We start from the raw sequence: 19,064 nt of genomic DNA on the forward strand, positions 1-19,064 counted from the left end.
ATACATCAAATGTGTTTATCAAAATATCTTATAGGTTGATGTAGGGGGTAACACTTTAGGACCTACCTAAAGCTGTGAAGAGAGAAGTACAAGATGATACAACACTCATAAGCTAGATGAAAGAAAATTAATCAAATTTAGAATACTAACATGATGATATCTACATGGTGAATATGTACCAAAAAGATTAAGTGTCTTTGGCATTGTAGTCAAAGAGGAAGATGTTGTGGTGTTACCATCCAAAGGGAGAGTATGTTAAGACATAAAGAGAGATATGCCATACAGCTACCATAAATTATGAAAAGAGAAAGAAATAAAGTGATGTTGCAAAGAAAGATATTATTAATCTCATTGTGGTTTTGACAACTTAGTGACAAAACACTTAGTCGTTAGTTGGCAGAGTTAGTCAGTCATCACTATTACCAAGCTACTACTTAGGCTGAGCAAATAGAGTAAGTCTAGCACAAGAGTTCAGCCAATACATGTCAAGATGATATGATGAGTTAGTATATACTGAGAAAATAGTTAATCCCAAGTCATTAGGAGTTGAGCAACAATATGTGTTAAGCCAATTAGAGGTCAAGTGATAATAGAGAGCACAATTAAAGCCAAGCATCAGAAGCCTATTGATGTAGAGAAACCAACCATGGAAATACAATTTTGTAGTGGCACAAACTCATATGTTAACCATTTTTGGCTGAAGCCATATCACCCATTCCAAGATTACCTAAGAAATTAATAAGAAAAAAGGAAGCTTAAAGTCACAATAATAATCAGCCAAAGTGATTGTTTATGACCTAAGATCATCTCCAAATGCCTATTTAAGGAGGAAAACCCTAAGGGGCAGTTATCATGAAGTGAAGAGAAGTATCATATGTGAAGAAGAGAAAATTCTAAGAGGAAAGGATGCATTCATGATGGAGAAGATTCTTAAATGAAGGATCAATAATGTAGAATTAGTTGATAAGAACAAAGTCAATTGACAAGATAAACATTGAAGGGTTAGAGAAGAGAAATTAGATTAGAAGGATCAAGATACAACTAGAAAAGAGGATATATGTTATCTAGTAGAAGGTGATAGAAGGATCAGGTACTGAATCATTTTGATAGGTGATACTCCCCTCTCAAAACTTACTTTCCCATTTATATTTCCAAAGATTGGTATCAGAGAATTGTTCTCTAGAAATTAAAGCTTAACAGCTTGAGAGGTAAGGTCTTGAAGATGGAATTGTACAAATTGGGAAAGACTATTGAGAACCAAAAGATTGAAATAAATCTTACCCTACATCAACTAAAGGAGGTAAGAGATAAACTACAACAATCATTAAAGAGAAGAAAGGATTTAGCCATTCAACAAAATGACACACAATATCATGAAGAAGACACTACAAGATTGTTTGAGGACAAGAACCCCAAAGAATGTGATGCAACTATTATAGATCTGATGGAAAAGAATAGTGCCCTAAATGAAAATTTTAGGAATCTAAAAAGGGAACAGGAAACTCAATCAGTAATATTGTGTGAGATATTTGAACTGAAAATGAAAGAAGAGGAAGATAAAGGCATGATTGAAGAAGAAAAAAGATTATTGGCAAATAGACTTGAGGAGAGGTCATTAGATGTGTAAAAACTTAAAAAAACTCAGTTGGATTTAATGAATCAATTGATACTTGCAAATCAATAACTGAACAAAAAAGACATTGAGATTGCAACTTTGAAATCATAGAATGACCTACTACAGAATGAATTGAAAATAGAGAAGGAATTCATTGAAAGGTTTAATAAGCCTAATGAAGCCATAAATTTTACTTTGAAAAATTGATGAAAACACCAAGAGAAAATGGTGATATTTTTGGATTATGATATTCTACTACTAAGAAAGGAGAATCATCTAAATGTGGTGAACAAAGGAGTGATAAGGGAAAGAATAACAAACCCACTTGTCATCATTGTGAAAAAATAGGTCACACTACAAATGTCTATAGAAGTAACACTTGTAATACCCAAAAATTGGCTCATTGCCATGATACCAATTCTGGTATATTTCTGACCAATCCTAAAGTCCTATTCCATTAGGCAAATTTTTATTCGACTACTCGCTACTTGACTTAATTGTCAGATGCAGAAAACCCTAATCTGCATTCATCATGCTTATTATTTAATTCTTATAGTATTTATTCATATTAGTCACATTAAACCTATTGATTAATATTTAATTTAATTACTAAGTATTTATAATTAAATTAAATTAAATTATATCATAAGGCTAATGTATGATGGAATTAAATTTATTTAATTTAATAAATGCACCTATTTTAATTAATTAAATGAAATTATTTAATTAAATGGAGAACTTACTTATAATTAATTAAACAAAATTATTTAATTAAATGGGAGGCCATTCCTAATTAATTAAATGAGTTATTTAATTAAATAAGAAAAGTGTCTCTAACTAATTAAATAGAATTATTTAATTAAATAGAAAAGGTAATTATGAGAGCATATCTCATTTTATTAAATTAAATATCTCACCATAATCTCTCTTCAGTTCAAAAAAAGGAAATTCCCAGTCCACTATTGATCAAAAAGGAATTAAATCAATTAACTCCCTCTAATTTGGGAATCTTCCTTTATGACTGAACTTCATCTTCAATCCTGACCGTTGATTGAAATCAATCTCAACTGTCGGAGGTTTTCAGGAAAATCTATATAAGAGACCCTCCTCTCTTCATTTCAAAAGAGGATGAATTTGGAATTTGCATCAAATTGCTGCTGGAATTCATACTCACATTTGCTCATATTTTACATACATTTGCATCCTTAGCTTAATTTCATTTAGCATAATATGCATATGATTAATCTAGTTTCCTTCACTTGTTCTTAGATTAGAATGCATTTCTCATTCTAGATTAATTTGCATACTCATATAGATTAATTTCATTTCTTAAATCCTTCATTCTTAGAGAGTCTGGTTGCTTAACACCTCAAATCTGAGGATATCTAACAAGAAATTCCCTTTAGATAGAAGGCAATAGGTCATCTTGCCAGCTAATTTTTGGATGAATAATTCAATGTTCATTCCAGGATGAATCCGCATACAATAACTGTGTTGAAGTGTGTGTGTTAGCAGAGGTTGCATATTCACACATACAACACTAGAAATCAAAAACCTAAGCAAAGATACAAGGGACACTGCCATAACTGCAAGAAACAAGGACATCAAGCATATGAATGCAAGACAAATACCATCAACACTCATAAATTTGAAGGATATTGTTATAACTGTCAGAAGTATGGACAGAAAGCATATGAATGCAAATCCAAACCTAAGCGGACAGAAAAAAAATTAACAAAAGGTACATCATCATTGAAATTCTTACAATTGGGATTACAATACAAGGTCCAGTTGTCACTATTGTGGAGAATATGGTCATGTTGCTAAAGATTGCATAAGGACACACTTTAGAGATAATTACAAAAAGTGGTTGAATGGAGAGATTATATGCTTTAGCTATCTTAAAGTTGGTCATGTAACCTAAAACTACCCAACTCGATCACCTACACCAAGCAATGAATTCAACAAAGCCAAAGGTAAAATAGATGTTAAAAAAGTAAATATCCAGATGAACAAAATACATAGAAATAAAGAAGCTTGCATCATTTCAAGCCAAGATGAGATCATTTTATCCAATGAATTAGGTGATTACATCACCACCAAAGTTAAGCAATCAAAGGTATGTATGGAACTAACATCTGAAATGATATATTTTACATCAGTTATAAGAATTTAAGGTATGAAAAGGATTTATTAGCATAAATTAAGATACAATTAAATGATTAGAAGGATGAGACATTTTATCATTATGAGATATTCTATGTTATTGTCGAGTACTAGAAGAAATAGTCTTGATAGTGAAGTAAGCTATATTAATTGAGCACAACGTCAGACTTGTGGTGACTGAGCTAACAACTATATAGGTACAAAGCATTAATGAAAGGTTTTTAATGCTATATATATATATATATATATATTCATTTTTTCAAGTCATTTTAACCTACCAGATGATCAAGAGAAATTAGACAATTTATGCAAATAGATTCAAGTGACTGCATAGGTGATTCAATTACATTACTTGACATTATCATCAAATCTTGAGGTATTTTACTTGTGCTAAATTACTTTTTTTTTGTGATCTTCAAACCCTAGCAAGTTACAATGGCATCAAATTCTTCAGTGACAAAGAGGAAGGAAGGGAAAGAAGTGACAAATGTTTAATTGATCAGTAATGATGTACATGAACCACCAAAGTTTTATGCTATACCTGAGATGGCTTACAAGCGAGACCCATTAGGTACATTGTCCACTAGGCAATGTACAGGAAAGAAGCGTTAAATGCTCCACTAGGCAACCCTTTTGTGCTTTCTAGAACTCACTAGTTTCTGAGTTGTGGACTCATTTTGGCTTGTGTGAGGGGTTAAATATTCCACATCTTTGGACTCACCTCGCATTAGTTAAAGCATTAAGTGTACCATCTTGTGCTCTTTGATTACTTTTGGATAGATTTTCTTTTGGGAATTAACATCTGTACACACATAGTAATTAGACCCCCATGAACACTATTCGTGAATCTTGAGAGAGTGGGTTCCTAGTGAAACTCCTCTCTACAATAGATTCCTTGTAGGTGGGGAGGATACTTTGAGCATCTTGTAGATAGATGAATCTTCAACTTGTTGATTGAGGCATCCTTTCTCTGCAGAGGTTGATAGATCATTGGGAGTTGATATCATAGATCTTTAAGAGATACTCTTAATTAGTTTAGCATGTCAGATTAATCTGTCTACTTTGATTGGGCTAAAAGTGAAAAGGTGTCAAGACCTTGAATCTAGAAGCTAAGGCCCCTTGTGGTACACTATTGTGAGTTGGTCACCTTTAGAGAGGGTTAACCATAGCAGACAATCCCTCTATAGGGAAAACTACATTGACAAAACCTCAAGCGGTAATAGCCATTTTTGATGTGGTAGTGACAACCGCTATGTAAATGTCCTTGTGGAAGAAATCTCCACGGGTGTGGTTCATTGTGGGTTGTTAGATCTCCCTAGCAGCTCTTGAAGATTAAGTTCTCAAACTGTGTTAAAACCTTAGTGCATCGGGATTGGAGGTCACCCCTATGAGTCATAAAAGTTGCAAAGTCAAAACATTACTAAAAACCTTAGAGAAGCCAAACTTTTCATTTTCTAAGAATGTGTGCAATGATTGCAAAACTCTTTGAAAACATACACAAATAGCTCTCCTAGAGATTTGCACAAACTAAGTCACTTGATTGTTCATGTGCAAGGTTGCTTTTGCCCTTGCTCATTGTTTTCAGACATGCTTGAAATCACCTGCTTGCTGTTCTATGTGCCTGTTTATTTGCCTAGTTATTGAAATGATCAAAATTTGTCAAAATCAATTGCTATTGTAAAAGTGGTCTGTCTTCTTGTGCAAAATCATTTTGGTCTCGCATGAAATCATCTAGTCCTCGCATGAAATCATTTTCTTCTCATGCAAAATTAAATTGCTGTTATGAGTCTTTGTGTGACCCTGTGAACTTCCTTACATGAAATTAAACTACTGTCACTAACCTTCGCGTGAGATAAAAAACTTCTTCGTACGGCCTGTAAAAATTCTTCACGTGGCCTGTAAAGGTTTTTCGTGCGAGATCTAGTGTCAACATTGCCAATTTGGGTCTATTTTAGCTATTTGCAGCCTGCACGTTGTCCTTTTCTGCATCTGTTTATCACTCTCTATTTGCAAACAATCCTAAAATAGTGACACTTTGCTTAGCTGAAGACTTGTGTCTTACACCTTGACTAGTCCCATCTCATAAGTAATTTTTTTGGTCTTTGTCTTAATGCTTGTCATACTTTGTGTCGCATTGGTCATAATCTCTAGCTATTCTAGCCTTTAAATTAGACCATTTGTGCCTTAGTGTACAACATTCTTGCTATTATCTTGTCCTTTTTGAGACTTAGTCTTAGTATAGTCCTTGTCCAGGTTCTAGCTTCTTGTCCTTGTCTATGACTGTCACAACCAGAAGTGGCAACATGTTTTATCTCGATAACTTTAGACGTGGTCGTGCTAGGGGTCATAATCACGGTAGAGGTTGCTTACCTTTCATTACACAATCTGTATCTAGTTTGGCTAGTGAGGCATCTTCACAGTCTTCCTCACCTGCTAGGTCATCTCGAGTTTAATGAACATTTTGCAATTTGCAACAAATTAGGAATCCTTTTTACCAAGAGGATACTGAGATAGGTCGAGGTCCTGCATTCCTAAAAAAAATGTACGATCCTTTCTCTAGATACCCTTTTGAAACACAAAACACTGAAATTGAACACGTTCCAATAATGACTAATCGTGAACTTGAACATGGTAGTCATAGTTGATATCAAGAACCACCTAGGGATGACAAAGAGAAAGAGAAAGACTATGACACTGATGAGGAACAGGAAGAGGTGGAAATCCTCCCTGAACACATAAAAAAATGTCGAAGAGACAAAAAATTTTAGAAGGTCATGGGAATCCTAATCAACGAAGAGAAAGAAAAATACTTTCTCAAACTTGCCCAAGAGGGAGAAAAGTTACCTTCTCATTTCAATGTAGAAACCATTGTCAAAATTGAAGAAGAAACTGAGACTTCCAAACTCCAAAAACAATTGAAAATTATGCAAGACCAATTGGCTTAGATGATGCATGAGAAAGAGAAACCCACAAAGACATACACATTGGACGCTCTTTGTTCATTTCCATTTGAAAAAAGCATAAACATTTCACCTTTCCCATGAGGCATAGAATTACCCAAATATGACAAGTATTTTGGTACTACTGATCCCCAAGATCACTTGCGGGAATTTGGTTCTTTGTCTATGGAGTTTATACACAATCAAAAATACCTTATGCATTTATTCCCTAAAAGCCTAGGTGGTTAGGCTTTGGAGTGGTTCTCACATTTACCTCTTGGTATCAAGACATTTGATGAAATTGCCAATTCATTTGTTCAACAATATTCTCATAACATTCAATATCCTATAAATATTTGAGATCTATGCAACCTTAAATAGAAAGTTGGTGAGCCTTTTCTCACTTTCCTCCAACGATGGAGACAACTATACACTAAGTATTCCCGTAAAATCCCAGAAATGGAGAAGCTTGACATTTTCACTGATAACCTCTTACCTAATTTCGGTTATAGAGTCCAACTACAAGGTCCATGTACCTTTGAAGACATGATTAGAAAGGCTATCCATATTGAAGAATTTATGGTCAAGAAAGGTGAGCTCACTCTTTAGAGAGACACAAAACAAGGTTCCACTTTCAACAGGGATAAAACCAAATATGTCAACAAGAATCAAGAAATTGTACATGATGGGGTTGTTGACAATGTCACAACCAAACCTGCTAAAATAGTATTCAATCTCATAGACTTCCTCAAAGCAGTAAAAAATGCTGAGAAGCCTCCCCTTGACAATAAGACATCTAGGAACAAACAGAGAAACTCATGGACAAAACAACCCAAGCGAGAGTATACACCTTTGGGAGAACCTTTGGATGTGGTTTACAAAACATTGCTATAACACAAGCTTATCTCACCAATGGATAACCCTCGTCCCTATGATCCACAACCACGTCCACCATGGTGGAATGAGACTTCATTTTGTGAGTATCACCAAAACAAGGGACACAAAACCAACAACTGTAAAAACTTGCATCATAAAGTCTAGGACATGATTGATGTTGGTGATCTTGTGGTAGATGGACATAACAAAAACTCGGACCACAAAGCATTCAAAGAGCCTTTCCCAGCTTATGAAAAAGGAGAGACTTCAAAATTAGAACCCTACAATAAGGTCAACTATACATATTCCAATGATGACAATGTCATTCACATGGTTGAACCTGTAGATTCTGAATACTGCGACGTTATTACCATAAAGGGCAAGCAAGATAATGACAAACCCAAGACAACATTTTTCTTGAGAGGCCCTACTTCCAATAAGATGGATAATTCATCTTCACAACACTGTGCTAACACTGTTACTCGCTCTCATGCGAAGTTGGTGCTCAAAGGCCCTGCACCTCCTACTTCAAATCTTGAACAACACAAAGACAAAGCTCTTGCTGGTCCATCCGGTAAAGGTGCAAAACACACAACAAACTTGACTGCAACCAGTTATAGTGTTCTCAATCAGTTGAAATGAACTAATGCTGATATTTCCATCTTTGAGCTACTTAAAATCTCGCCTGCTCACAGGAAAATTTGGGACAAAGCCCTCACTGAGGTAGACATTCCTCAAGATCTTGATCTTGAACGATTTCAATCCATGGTAGGTCACCTAACCTCACCTTATCTTATGACCTTCTCTGAGGAGTATGAGAACTCACTGAATCACCCACACAGTTAGCCTCTACATATTGAGGTTATGATCCACCAAACACGTGTTCGTCGGGTACTCATTGACAATGGCGTTGGCCTAAATATTGTCTCTACTACTCTACTTAGACAATTGGATTATTCTGAGGACTTTGTTGATCCTTGACGAAAGATTGCTATTAAAGCATACAATGAAGTGGAACGAAAGTCACTACGTCTTGTGGTTTTACCAATTTACGTTAGTCCTGTCAAAAGGGATGTCACCTGTCAGGTGCTTGACATTCCCTTAGCCTACAAAATTTTTTTGGGATGACCATGGATACATGAGATGTGTGATGTGCCATCCACATACCACCAATGCATCAAATTCCCATTTCATAGCTCCAAAGTTACTATTCCTACCACTACTAGCTACACCTGCAATATGCTCAAAGCTGTTGATTCTTTCGTCCCTGCTAACTGTGAGTCTATTGATTTTCATGACAATAAGCTAAAACAAATTGAGTAATCATTCAAATTGAAAGAAACTAGTATGGGAGAGTACCACATTAAACTAGTGCTATCATTAACGTCTCTCCCAGAGTCCCCTTGACATTTTGGGAGACCCTTAGAGGAAAAGAAGTCATTCATGTTGACACTTTAGACCAAGTTTAATGGCTCTTTTGTCAAGGCTATAGTTCCCTTAGAAGATTAAAGTGAAAAGAGAGCCATTGTTGCATGGCTTTACAAAGAAGAGGCTCTAGTGGACCTAACAGAACAAGCTCGAGAAATCACTCCTAAGAAATATAGACCTGGTCTTAAGCTTATGAAGCATTTTGGTTACAAGGGAACTGACCCTATTGGGTGCAATAACAATGGCCTAATTGATCCTATCAAAGAAAAAGCTCAAAGCAATAGTGATACAACTGGCCTAGGCTTTAAGAAGGTCCCTTTCGATCTGGGATCAAATCAATTCATCTCCAAACTTGAGAGTTCATCTAAAAATGAGTCACAAGCTGAGTCTGATACTCAAGAGGAAGAATCTGATGATGAGGATTCCTACCCTCATCCTATTCCTTATGATCTTGCTAAATTCTTTGTTGAGCCAGATGACTTTGTGCCACATGTTAGCACTATGGTTGATACTAGTGATTCTTCTGAGGACAATACTGAGCAACTCAAATATCATTTAGAAAAGGGAGAATCTAGTTAGTCATGTTGTATTGAGTATTTGTGTAAGAATCTAGAGGCTGAAGGAGAGTATGTCCCTATCACTGTTAGAGAGTTCTATAGTCTCTCACCATGTAGCATCGATTCTCATGAATATGAGTTTGACAATCTTTCAAAATCTACTACTGATAAAGACATTGACCAAGTGCATGTCTATGAAAAGTGAATCGAAGTGGGTGAAACATCTAGGGTTAGATCACAGGGGTCTGATCCAACTAGTGGCCTAGAGTTATCAATTCTTCACATTAGTATTTTAAGGTGTTTGAACAAACCTATGGATGAGGTCGCTGTAGGTCTTGAATTGCTGGTCCATGCACTTACTGACTATACTGTGAATGTAATTGAACTAGCCACTACTCTCTCACTCACACATCCTGAGCTTATAGACTAGAACCCCAATGCATCTAATGAAGTCCCCACATTCCAAAATGACTACGCTCTTGCCTGTTACCTAAACACTATTGAACCTATAACATCTTCCACCAATAAGCAGAGTATCAACATGACTGAGGCTGACATCAAATATCTCAGTCACACAATTAAAAAGAAAAAATGCAAGAGGTCCAATGATGAAAACCACATTGTGGCAGTGTCAGATCTCAAAAAGGTAAAAATAAAAGATGTATCCAAGGGTGAAAACTTCTCTGAGGCACCCGTGGATGAGATATTTGATGTCCTTCCCAGTCAATTTTAGGAGAGATCATCAGTATTAATAGAGCCGATGCAGCCAATTAACCTGGGCATAGAACAAAATCCTCATGTGATACATCTGGCACAGTCATTGTCATCTGAAGAGAAGGAACAATTCATTGCCTTTTTCAAGGAAAAGAAAATAAATTTTTCCTAGACATATTCTAACATGCTAGGATTGGATCCTGATTTTATCATGCATCACTTGTCCATAGCACCAGGCATCAAACCGGTTAAATAGAGGCTTCAGAAAATGCACCCTCATGTTGCATTGCTTGTCAAAGATGAATTGGAGAAACTTCTAAAGGCTAGTTTCATTCGTGCAATTGATTATGCTGAATGGATATCCAATATTGTTCCTATTTCCAAGCATGATAAATCTATCAGAGTTTGTACAAACTTTTGTGATCTTAACTTGGCATGTCCTAAAGATGACTTTTCGCTCCCTAATATTGATATGATCATTGACATGATGGCTGGATATGAGATGTACTCACTTATGGATGGTTTTTCTGGATACAATTAGATAAAAATTGTGCCAAAAGACCAGGAGAAAATGGCTTTCACATGTGCATGGGGAACCTTTTTTTGGAATGTGATGCCATTTGGTTTAAAGAATGCTAGTGCTACATATCAACGGGCTGTTACTACAATTTTCCATGACATGATGCATAGAACCATGGAGGACTATGCTGATGATACCTTGGTTAAAAGTACTAAATGCAATACTCATCTACAAGATTTGGGTCCCATCCTAGATCATATGGAAAAATTCAATCTTCAGCTCAATCCTAAGAAATGCGCATTAGGTGTCACATCGAGAAAATTGTTGGGATATATTATTTCTGCAAAGGGAATTTAAGTAGATCCAAAAAAAGTACAAGCAATAATGGACATGCCACCACCTTAGAACATCAGTCAGATGAGAGAACTAAAGAGAAGGCTTCAATCTATTCATAAGTTTATTTCACAATTGGCGGATTGATCACAACCCTTCACAAAGACCTTACTTAAGGGTGTGAAATTCAATTGGAGCTAGGATTGTGATCAAAGCTTAACATAGATCAAACAATATCTTGTCAATCCACCAATCCTGATGCCTCCTATGCATGGGCAACCTTTGCTTTTATACATTTCAGCAACTGAAACATCTTTGGGAATCCTGTTGGCTCAGGAAGACAATGACAACAAAGAAAGAGCTATTTATTACTTGAGCCAAACATTCGTCTCTTATGAGAAAAACTACAACATTATTGAGAAAGCTTGCTTGGTAGTTGTCTTTGCTTCCCAGAAGTTGAGACACTACATGCTTGACCATACTACATGGCTTGTGGCTAAAATAGATCCATTAAAGTACTTGCTTAGTAAGGCAGCTCTCACAAGAAGATAGGCTAAATGGGTCATGATACTAAGTGAGTTTGACATCCAATATGTAGAACACAAAGCTATAAAGGGAGAGGTAATTGCAAACCAGTTGGCCAAGGCACCCATATGAAGTCTTCTACCAATGAACATTGATTTCCCAGATGAGTCAATTTTGACACTCACACACCATACATCGGTTATGTTTGTCAATGGGTCCTTCACACAACAAGGATCAGGTGCTGGATTACTCTTCATTACACCACAGAGATACTCATTTCCCAAAGCGTACAAGATTCTGTTTCCTTGTACAAATAACATTGCTGAATATGAAGCTTTGATCAATGGTATGAAAATTATAGTTGAATGGAGAGTAGATCAGTTGGACATCTTCGGTGACACTCAGCTTGTTATCAACCAAGTAAATGATGTGTATCAAACAAAGGATGAGAAACTAATTCCTTACAAATGCATGGTTGATGACTTGATGAAGTATTTTGCACACATCACCTTCCAAAAAATTCCACACGCAGATAATAAAGTGGCTCATGCCATGGCCACTCTGGCCTCCCCGCTACAAATGTCAGAAAATGATCTCCGACATGAGTTCTTGGTGGAAGCATTACACTACCCAGCCTATGACACACCTGATTCCAAGATGATCTATTCTATTATATGACAAGAATCATCCTGCTACCATCACATCTATTCCTACCTTTGTAATCAAACCATTTTGAAAGGTCTGACCCAGAATGAGAAATGTTACCTAATCCATAATGCTTCACATTATGTCATTATTATTGACGATCTGTATAGGAGAGGTCTCAACGGAACACTCCTTAGGTGTTTAGAACCTGACAATTCCAAACACGCAGTAATTGATGTCCACGAAGGCATTTGTAAATCTCACTCCAATGGCCTGACACTAGCTCGCAAACTCCTTCGTGTTGGTTACTACTAGCCTAAAATGGAGCAAGAAGCTGTTAAGTATACTAGGTCCTACAAGCAGTGTCAGCTACATGGGAATATCATTCACGCTCTAGCCAGAGAGCTGATTCCCTCTACTACAACATGGCCATTTCAAAAATGGGCCTTCAACTTGGTGGGGCAAATTCACCCAACCTCTTGCAATGGACATAAGTTCATTATCAGAGCTACAGATTATTTCACGAAATGGGTAGAGGCAGTCCCTCTCACAGTTGCTAATGGAAAAACTATAGCACTTTTCATCACAATCTACATCATTTATAGATATGGTGTACCATCCTCAATCATTACTGATAATGGAGAATAGTTCAAGAATAAAGACCTCAAGGAACTATGCAAGTAATTCAAGATCACACAACATTGGTCTTCCATTTATTACCCCCAGGGTAATGGCCAAGCTAAGGCATCCAATAAGGCAATCCTCAAAATTCTTCATCACACAGTCAGTAAGTCAGGGAGAGACTGGCATCTCTAGATCAACCCAGCCCTGTGGGCATATAGGAAAAGCATTAGAACTCCAACGGGCATGACTCATTTTCTGTTGGTGTATGGGGTGAATGTTGTGCTTCCAATAGAGGTTGAGATTCCTACCTTGAGAATCTCTATGAAAGGCCTTATCACTAATGATGACTACAGGATAGCTCAACTTCAAGAGCTTGTGTTACTGGATGAATGATGACAAGTGGCATGTGATCATCTACAAGCATATCAATAAAGAATGGCACGAAGCTACAATTGGAGGATCAGGCCACATGACTTCTAGCTGGGTGACCTCATCCTAAAAGAGAACCCTAAGAATCAACAACAACGAATGCAAAAGGGAAAGTTTGAACCAAACTAGCTAGGTCCTACATCATCACTGCAATATATGGATGTGGCGCTTATCAACTTTCCACAATCAAAGAAGAAGTGCTTAAAGAGCCTATCAACACTCTCCACCTGAAGTGGTTTTACAGTTGATTTAATCTCAGCAAGCTCTCTGTACATATCTATATGTCTTGACAAAAATCTAAAAATAAAAAAAAGTCCTGAAAAAAATTGTTACCCTGGTGAAAACCTAGCAATAGGCACCTTGGTAACACCAAAAAAAGTGAAAAATCTCAAAAAAAAAAAAAAATCAAAAAGAGAAAAATATAAAAAAAATTTGAAAAATAGAAAAGTGCCATTGGTGAAAATCTAGAAACAGGCATCATGGTAGAGAAAAAAAAGAAAAGAAAAAAAGAAAAATCTTGCCAAGAAGGTGAAAACCTGGTAAACAAGTGCCTGTTGTTCCCAATGCTCCATCTTGCAGCGCGTCTTTTGGCTATTTTGTATAGTCATTTTCCTGCTTTTCTTGCTCATGTATCCATGGATTGAGTCTTGTCACAGCTTAGGGGCATTCCTCCTTTGTGTCTTTCTTTTTGAGATTCTCCTCATAGAATCTCCTTCATGATAGTCACCAGTGGTTCTTACTATGTCTGCCTACTATTGCTAGTGTCACTATTTTTGAGATTCTCCTCATAGAATCTCCTTCACGACAGTCACCAGTGGTTCTTACTGCATTTTCTTACTGTCGCTAGTGTCACTATTTTTGAGATTCTCCTCATAGAATCTCCTTCGCGACAGTCACCAGTGGTCCTCACTACATCTACCCACTGTCGCTAGTGTCACTCTCTTTTTGAGATTCTCCACATAGAATCTCTTTCGTGATAGTCACCAGTGGTCCTCACTGCATCTGCCTACTTTCACTAGTGTCACTTTTTTGAGATTCTCCTCATAGAATCTCTTTCGCAATAGTCACCAGTTGTTTTAGCTGTGTTTTCCTACTGTTACTAAGGTCATGTCTCTAGGTTCCTTTATGGAAAATCTCTTGCATCAGTCACCAGTCATCATGGTTGTGTTTGTCTACCATTGCTCAGTCTTTCTTAGGTTCTTCATCTTGAAGATTCCTCTTTGACCTCAGTCACCAGTCATTCTGGCTACGTCTGCCTACTGTCGTCACCCTACTGAAGAGATTTCTTTCAAACATGTTCTGGACACTGATACTTGACATCAATCCCAAAACATTGAACTCAAAAATGATATACTTGTTTGGATATGCTGAGCATTTTCTTTGTTTTCTTTGTTTTTCTTTATCATATCCCCTTGAGCAACTTGATGATGTCATCTTTGACTAGAGAAGTAATGATTGGGGGCATGATCTTTTCTTTGCTTTCTGTTTGTAGTTTAGTTCTAATAAGTTGATATATTCTTATAAGAGGGGTGTCCACTATAAGAGCCTCTATCTCGTATTGGATGGCCATGTGTACCTTGACTCCTTTTATATAGATATGTCAATCACATTGGTTATTCTTCTTGTTTGTTGGAGTAAACTCTTCATGCTACAATAAATACTAATACTCGTCCTGCTAAGTGAACGTATGGGTCACTGCAAGTATATCTAGTGCACTTTTTTCTCAGGTTAAGGGTCGTTGTGGATAGAATGAATACTGAATACTTAGCATAAGAGGGATCTCTTGTGTGTTTGGTGTGCCTGTCATGCAAACAACATTCAGGTCATCATAGTGTTTATGCTCTGATGCTTATGTTAACTTGCTACATTAAAAGGGACAAATGTTCTAGTCATTCTAGCTTCTTGTGCCTCGAATGCTTAGATTTAATCTTGAAAAACCAATAATTAATGTTATATTCATATTTTCATGATTGCAATGTCAGTGGGAATTGTATAACATACGAGCTTTATTTTATATTCGGTGATGATTAAATATTGACGCTTGGTAACCAGACCTAGGGTTGCATTTAATAGTCTTGCATTACATACTTCATTTGCATAAGCACACAATTTGATGGTCATTCTATTCATATTCTACACACATCAGGTTCCTTCATGGTTGTACAAGCATTTGGTTCTTCGATCCACACTCATTAATGAATAACTTGTGACTATCAAGCAAAAACACGCAAACACTACATGAGATGTCAGTTCATACATATACATTCTATCTAAGTACAACATACATCTCATGTACATCAAAGTAAAAAAACACATACAATGACATGTACATAGGAATACTATGCTCAAGATCTCGTATATATATATATATATATCAAAAGAATTGGTCAGTACAAAAAATGGGCGCTACTCGAGCGCAATCAATCAAAAATGATACATGTGGTGCTCACACACCAATTGATACATAGCCAGGGATCAAAATCAAATATCAGGCATAAAACATCTAACTTTGTCCTGAACCCTCACCTCCAAGAGGAGCAAGAGGAGCAGGGGCAGCAGGTGGCAGAGGTGGCAGTGGCATATCTGGCCTGATAGGAGGTCATGCACCCCTAGAATCTCATGCATACTGAGAATAGCACTACACTTGGAGTGTCTCATTTGGAATGACGCTGGTATATGTAGCATAGTAGTACATTGCTTGAGCTGACTAGAAGCGAATCTCATCCTGTGCTAGCTCTAATCTCCATTCTACAGTCTCGGCGTGCTCTCTCTAAAGATTAGTGTCCCGCTATCGCTCTACCAGCTACGCATCCTTAACTGCCACCACAATCTACAACTCTCCCAACTGTCAAGAGGCCTGACAAACTCGCTCATGATACCTTTGTACCATGTCCTGCACCCCACCTGCCAGTTGATCTAGCATATCCTCATCGAGCATCTCTAGTGCCTGCCACTGTGGTGGTGCCTCTAGCTATGGTGGTGCCTATTGCTATGGTATCTCCTGCTCAAGGGCTTGCTCCTTTGTCCTTTGCCTCCTCTACTGATTGTGTCCTATCCCACTGCCCCCAACACGTGGGTTTGATCCCATCTAACGAAGGGGAATAGGCATCTGCTATACCCAGTGTTGGACTTGTGGCAGAATCTATGGCTATGCCTGCTACTACTGGGGCACCTATCTCTGTACCTACCTTGCCATCCCTAGAGGATCTATGAAGCATGGGAACGGATGGCTGATAAAAAATGCTTGATATGTAGGTGTCATTCCTGCATCTACTACCTCTAGTAGGTAGTCCCACTGAACTATAGCTAGACTATAGATATCTATCATGGATCACCCTAGATCCATCCATGGAGGCCATCCCCACTCAACATCCTTTTGCACCCTGGCATAGGCATAGTACTCATGTGAAATGTCCTGGGGATGGCCATACTACCACCACACTCATGAAATAACAAATCTCTCAATAATTGATGTTGTCCTGCCCACTAGAGGTCGAGAACTAAACATCCATGGCAACTCTCTAGGGGCATCATCCTAGTCCTCTGTCTCTCTCTAGGGTCACCATACAATAGACACTAGGTCATTAAGATTCATCTGTGAGTGCTCAGTCTTACCTAGGTGGGCCTGGGTAATATGCCCTCGATATTTGCATATGTATGGCTCCATGGGCTCTCTGACATCCTCAAAAATTGGCCGACATATTGAAAGATGCTCCCAGGCTTAGATCTATAATACATATACTCCTGATGCCATGGTCTTCTTCTCATGGAAGACAACCTCGTGCATCTCATGGAAAAGGTGGGCCAACATGCACTGACCCCACCCGAAGATCTCTAGTTCCTCTAGCATCCTGCAAAGCATGGCACCCCATCCGCACTCCAACCCATGCTGTCCTTTGTTAGGACATAAGAAGCAGCTCAAAAATATACCCAGCATGGATGCCAGCTTGTGTGTCGGTCCATAGGTATGAATTAGCTCATCCTAGCTGATGGCTTTACCCCTTGGTACCTCTCTCCTAAACACAATAGATAATGCCTCTGTCCCTTCTCAGGGCACTGTATCATAGATGACTCAGGCGCCATCAAAAGGAATCCTCAAAATCCTTTAAATATCCTCCAGAATGATGGTCATCTCGCCCATTGGCAAGTGGAAGGTGTTCATCTTCGAATGGAAATGCTCCACCAAAGTTGTGAGTAAGCCATGATTCACTATCATGGCTGGAATCCGGCATAAAGAGGACAAACCCAATCGGGCAATGTGAGCTCGATCTGCATCATCAAGACTCTGCAATAACTCCCCATATGCTAGATAATGAGACCTGAATGAAATGTCACCAAAGGACTCCTACACACAAGAAACAACAAACAACAAATAAAATGATCAGTATCAAGTCAAAATGATGCACCAAAACCAATTAAAAAGCAATTTTTGAGTACGAAAATCAATTTTTTAAACAAAACTATCACAGAATTTTGCACGAGATTTGTGAAATCTTGCGTGAAGATCTCCAGTTTCACACGAAATCATTCTTTCTTCATGCAAAGAATCTCACCATCATGTGAAAAAAGATCTGCTCATGCGAAAAAAGAGTTGTTCGCGTGAGAAAAGAAATTCTTGCACGAGAAACGAATCGCCTCGTGTGAAGAATCTAAATCTTTGTGCGAAACCTAATGCATCCTGTGCGAAGATCCTCTGACTGCACACAAAGAAACAACGCACCCTGTTTCTTCGCACGAAGAAAGAAGATCTTCATGCGAGAAGAGATAGGCCTCACGTGAAGATCGAATTGACAATCTTAAAACATGATAAAATGTGGAATAAACGACCTTGAAATGCATGAAAACAAAAGTACGAAGGAAGGGACTCGATGATTCACCAGTGGTCCGTAGTGTGCTGGGCAGTCATGACATCTAGAGTGCTCAAATTGATGATGTTTCACACTAACTGCCATGTCTCTCTCAGAGCTCAAATCAATAAAAAACAAAAAACACAAATGAATTGAAAATGACCCCTCGAGCCCTTATATACCTATTGACCCAAAATTTTCAAAGTTCTCAAATTTGCACAAAAATCACACCCTTGGCTAATTGGACCGTTCTGGATCCATTTTCAAGATCAAATTCAAAATCTGACACACTTAAGAGCCTCAAAAATGCATTTTAAAATTTTGGGGACTAATGCGATCGAACGCTTGTGCAGCCCAAATCTTTCTGACACTTTGTGATTCTTGGAATCCTTTCATCTCTACATTCTCCATATTTTCAAAAATCAATTTCAAAATAGTCAACCCAAGTCAACTGTGGCTAAATTTGATCAACTTTTGGTCAAACTTGGTCTTTGCAACTTTTCAATCATTTCAAATCAACCTTGAATCTTTTTTCGATCGTTTTGATCTCTTCTATATTCTGTTAAATCTCAGATTTTTTGTATATCTCATGATATACTACTTCAGATCATATTTCTGGTGTGTCATCTTTCAATTTCTCTCCTGAGGGGGCAGGATGATTAAACATCATTAAATACCTATTGCTTGGGGCATCTGGTTCCCATCTTATGTCCTCATCACTTGGGGCATCTCATCACTCGGGGCATCTTGTTCCTTTCTATCTGGCATCTTTGCTACTTATCTTATCTTTTCATCAATTGATCAACCTTATAACAACTCTTCTCAGAGCTTGATGGGTAGGTATTG

This window comes from Cupressus sempervirens, chromosome 6 (assembly GCF_028749045.1).
Source record: "Cupressus sempervirens isolate cs-2001-9-10 chromosome 6, ASM2874904v1, whole genome shotgun sequence".
Lineage (NCBI taxonomy): Eukaryota > Viridiplantae > Streptophyta > Pinopsida > Cupressales > Cupressaceae > Cupressus > Cupressus sempervirens.